At 71.4% G+C, this 5,000-nt stretch overlaps 1 non-coding gene across 1 annotated transcript; it reads right to left on the bottom strand.

The window, feature by feature from the left end:
- Positions 1-1,745: 1,745 nt before the first annotated feature.
- On the bottom strand, positions 1,746-1,864 carry LOC135979828 (5S ribosomal RNA). The gene has a single exon (XR_010597073.1). It is a non-coding gene; the product is annotated as a 5S ribosomal RNA (ribosomal RNA).
- Positions 1,865-5,000: the final 3,136 nt, after the last annotated feature.

Raw genomic sequence — 5,000 nt, 5'->3', positions numbered from 1 at the left:
CCGGGCGCTCCAGGGGGGAAAGCTTAATAGTCCTCCCCCGAGGACTCCGGGGGCAGGCTTAACAGTCGTCCGCCCCGGGCGCTCCAGGGGGAAAGCTTAATAGTCCTCCCCCGACAGTGTGTGTGTGTGTGTGGGAGGGAGGCTTAGCAGTCTTGCCCCGGGCGGTCCGGTGGGGGAGGCTTAGCAGTCGTCCCCAGGGCGGTCCGGGGGTGGGGGGGGGGGGGAGGCCTCACAGTCGTCCCTCGGAGAGCCGGGTCAGCGGCAGTGGTGGGTTTACGTCCAGCCTCCGGAGGGTGCGCGTCCTCGGAGGCGATGCAGGCGCCGCAGAGAGGCAGCCTCCGAGGCAGGGAGCGGAGCACCGAGGCTGGGGAGAGGGGAGCAGGAGCCGGGGGCTGGGGCTGGGGGTGGGGGGCGTTCAGGACAACCGGTCAAGCCCCGGGAAGCAGCTGTCAAATGTTCCAAGTCCCCACTCGGCCACCAGGTCCACCCCAGTCTAGCAATGGGGTTGACCTGGCTGACGGCCGGTTAGTATCAAGGTAAACTCACCGTCGTCCACAGGAGGGCAGCTCTCAGGCCGGCCGGCTGCGGCTGACTCTGGGGCGGCGCCCGGTCCCGGCAGCGAGGGGCGGGGGGCGCGGAGCGAGACGGGGCTAACCGGGGGGGGGGGGGGCGCCTCCTGCGACTTTGGGGGCCGCGGGTCGTCAGTGGCGTGCAGGCCGGGCCTCTCCCGGGGGATTCGGGGGGGCGGTCCTGCGGGCCGGGCGCAGGGGGCTCGAGCGAGCCCGGGCCGGTCCGCCCCGGGGCCGGGGTCTCCGCCTGCGGCTCAGGGGGGCGCGGGTCGTCGGGGGAGGAAGCCCGGGGGAGCCGCACACCGGCCCGCCAGGCCAGGCCTGGCCTGGATGGCCGCGGGGGGATTCGGGGCGGTCCCGCGGGCCGGGGGCCGGGCGCAGGGGAGGCGGGGGGGCCGAGCGAGTCCGTCCCGGGCCCGGGGCCTCCCCCTGCGGCTTTGGGGTCCGTGGGTCCCCGCTGGAGGAAGCCACTGGGAGCTGGACACCCGCCGTCCGTCCCGCCAGGCCAGGCCTGGCCTGGGTGGCCGCGGGGGGATTCGGGGCGGTCCCGCGGGCCGGGGGCCGGGCGCAGGGGAGGCGGGGGGGCCGAGCGAGTCGGTCCCGGGCCCGGGGCCTCCCCCTGCGGCTTTGGGGTCCGTGGGTCCCCGCTGGAGGAAGCCGCTGGGCGCTGGACACCCGCCGTCCGTCCCGCCTGGCCAGGCCTGGCCTGGGTGGCCGCGGGGGGATTCGGGGCGGTCCCGCGGGCCGGCGGCCGGGCGCAGGGGGTCCGAGCGAGTCCGTCCCGGGCCCGGGGCCTCCCCCTGCGGCTTTGGGGTCCGTGGGTCCCCGCTGGAGGAAGCCGCTGGGCGCTGGACACCCGCCGTCCGTCCCGCCTGGCCAGGCCTGGCCTGGGTGGCCGCGGGGGGGGATTCGGGGCGGACCTGCGGGCCGGCGGCCGGGAGGGTCCGGGCCAGTCCGCCCCATGCCCGGGGTCTCCCCCAGCGGCTTCGGTGGCCCCGGGGGGGGTCCTCCGCGGAGGAAGCCGGGTGGGTGGGGAGCCGGACCCCAGGCGCCCAGACCCGTGACCTGCGGCCGCGACCTCCGACTCGGCAGGAGCGACGAGGGGCTTTCCGGCCCGTCCCCCCCTCTCCTTCCCCCCCAGAAAAGGAGAGAGAGCTGACTCGGACCGGGAAAAGCTGCCTACGGCACCTGGGATTCCCAGGCGGTCACCCATCCAAGTACTAGCCAGGCCCGGGACGGTTTACCTTCCGAGATCGGACGGGATCGGGGGCGTTCGGTCCGGTATGGCCGTAGGCACCCGGCCCCGCGCCTCCTCGCCCGCTTTCCCCTGCCGACGCCCGGGCCTGCCGCACGGTGAGCCCCGGTCGGACTGCCCCCCCCCCTGCGGCAGGGCCCCCGTCTCTCGCGGGCCCGGTCCTTTTTTCCTTTTCGAGCTCCGGGGCCCGGGCTGGCCGCCAGAGCCCCTCCGCCCGCCCTCCCCGGCGTCGGGGAAAATACTGTCCCAGACTTCCAGTGCGCCCGATCCTGTCAGCCGGGGGGTGGGGAGGGGCAGTCCCTCGCTGCGGCCGGGGAGGGTGAGCCCAGGGCGGCTTGCCTGCCGTGCGAGGCCCCTCTCGGCCACCAGGTCAACCCCGAGTCGAAAGGGCTGAAAAATTTTCAGAGTCCCCTCCCGGGCACCAGGTCAACCCGTGGAATCGGACGGGTTCACCTGCTGGCCGGTTCGCTTCCCGGGCACCAGGTCAACCCGTGGAATCGAAAGGGTTCACCTGCTGGCCGGTTTGCTTTCCGGCCACCAGGTCAACCCCTAGGGGTTTTAACGGGGGCAAGCCCGGTGGCCTCTTTCCCGTCCGGTCACCAGGTCAACCCGGATCTCCCTCCTTCCCTGGGCGTCCCCTCCTCGGAGGCGTCAGGTTCCATTTCCCCCCCCCCCAGACTTCCAGGGGCCCGATCCAGTCGGCCGGGAGGCAGTCCCTCGCTGCGGCCGGGGAGGGTGAGCCCAGGGCGGCCTGGTCCATGTCTCTAGTGGGCCCGATCCTTTTTTTTTTTTTCGAGCTCCGGGGCCAGGCCCGCCCGGGCAGCCCTCCTCGGAGGCGTGGGGCGATTTCCCCCCCCCACCCCCAGACTTCCAGGGGCCCGATCCTGTCGGCCGGGAGGCAGTCCCTCGCTGCGGCCGGGGAGGGTCAGCCCAGGGCGGCTTGCCTGCCGTGCGAGTCCCCTCTCGGCCACCAGGTCAACCCCGAGTCGAAAGGGCTGAAAAATTTTCAGAGTCCCCTCCCGGTCACCAGGTCAACCCGTGGAATCGAACGGGTTCACCTGCTGGCCGGTTCGCTTTCCGGCCACCAGGTCAACCCGTGGAATCGAAAGGGTTCACCTGCTGGCCGGTTCGCTTTCCGGCCACCAGGTCAACCCCTAGGTTTTAAGGGGGGGGGACGCCCGGTGGCCTCTTTCCCGTCCGGTCACCAGGTCAACCCGGATCTCCCTCCTTCCCTGGGCGCCCCCTCCTCGGAGGCGTCAGGTTCCATTCTTTTTTCCAGACTTCCAGGGGCCCGATCCAGTCGGCCGGGTGGCAGTCCCTCGCTGCGGCCGGGGAGGGTCAGCCCAGGGCGGCTTGCCTGCCGTGCGAGTCCCCTCTCGGCCACCAGGTCAACCCCGAGTCGAAAGGGCTGAAAAATTTTCAGAGTCCCCTCCCGGGCACCAGGTCAACCCGTGGAATCGAACGGGTTCACCTGCTGGCCGGTTCGCTTCCCGGGCACCAGGTCAACCCGTGGAATCGAAAGGGTTCACCTGCTGGCCGGTTCGCTTTCCGGCCACCAGGTCAACCCCTAGGTTTTAAGGGGGGGGACGCCCGGTGGCCTCTTTCCCGTCCGGTCACCAGGTCAACCCGGATCTCCCTCCTTCCCTGGGCGCCCCCTCCTCGGAGGCGTCAGGTTCCAGTCTTTTTTCCAGACTTCCAGGGGCCCGATCCAGTCGGCCGGGAGGCAGTCCCTCGCTGCGGCCGGGGAGGGTGAGCCCAGGGCGGCCTGGTCCATGTCTCTAGTGGGCCCGATCCTTTTTTTTTTTTCGAGCTCCGGGGCCAGGCCCGCCCGGGCAGCCCTCCTCGGAGGCGTGGGGCGATTTCCCCCCCCCACCCCCAGACTTCCAGGGGCCCGATCCTGTCGGCCGGGAGGCAGTCCCTCGCTGCGGCCGGGGAGGGTCAGCCCAGGGCGGCCTGCTTGGCGGCCGGGTCCATGTCTCTAGTGGGCCCGATCCTTTTTTTCCCTTTTCCGGCTCCGGGGCCCGGGGTGCTCGGGTAGCCCTCCGCGGTGGCGTCGGCCAATTTTTTTTAAAATCAGACTTCCGTGGGCCCGATCCTGACGGCCGGGAGGCAGTCCCTCGCCGCGTCCGGGGACGGCGAGACGCTCGGCCACCGGGTCAACCCGGAGGAAGCGGGCTGGGGGAAAAAAAAAAAAAAAAAGTTTTCCAAGTCCGAAAAATTTTCAAAGTCCCCTCTCGGCCACCAGGTCAACCCCTTTGGAGCGAATGGGTTGACCTGACGGCCGGTCGTCTCGCGGATGTCCGGAAGGGGTCGCCCCACGCCGTCTCGGCCGACCGAGGGAACCACGAGGTGGCGCCCGGTTCCAGTTTCGTACCGCCGAAGGCGGGGCTTTGGCTTTTTCGACCTGCCTTTCGAGGATTGTGTGAGGAGATTTCTGAGGACAGGTTTTTCAGAGCCTGTGAGAACCGGAGCTCAGCCTAGGGGATCAATCCGAGTATTGTACCCGACCCTGCCCGGCGTGGGAGGGGGGGAGCGGGCCCGTTTGAGGGCGGAGGCCAGCACCCGGCCCTCCGCCGAGACGGCCCGCTTTTCCCGGCTCTTAGCTCACGGGCCCCGCAGCGGCCGGGAGCCGAGCTCCGAGTGTCGGCGCCCCCCGGAGGGAGGGGGGGCCCGCTCCTCTCGCGCCCGCCGATCGATGTGGCGCTGACGTTCGCGACGGGAAGGGCCCTTCGCGGGCCGGCACCCCAACCGCGGGGCCGTCCGGTGTTCAGGCGGATGGGGACCCTCTTCCTTTTCGCGTGCACGGATCCAGGGACCGATGGGGACTTCCCTCCTCGGGGCGGCCCGGGCACCTGCCCGGCCCTCCGTGCGTGGGGCCGTCTGGCCGAGATCTCCGCCGTGCGAGGTCGAGCGGTTCCGGCAGACCACCCAGGGGTCCGAAAAACCCAGGGAGCCGCGAGGCTCAGCAGGGCCAAACACGGTCGCGAGAGCGAGCAGGGGCGCGCTGCGGTCCCCCCCCGACAGGACCACACCACGCGGCGCGGGCCGCGGGAGGTGGGCTGGCCCTCGGCGTCGGTGGGACCCCCGTACCGCCCTCTCGCTGGAGCACCAGTAACCCCTGCTGCCCTCCCTGTCTGGGTCGCTGACTTCTTCTCTAGCGGGTTGCCTGGAAGGCG

Source organism: Chrysemys picta, unplaced genomic scaffold, assembly GCF_011386835.1.
Source record: "Chrysemys picta bellii isolate R12L10 unplaced genomic scaffold, ASM1138683v2 scaf1269, whole genome shotgun sequence".
Lineage (NCBI taxonomy): Eukaryota > Metazoa > Chordata > Testudines > Emydidae > Chrysemys > Chrysemys picta.
Note: the sequence above shows the minus strand (reverse complement) of the source record. Positions and strands in the feature narration are given on the sequence as shown.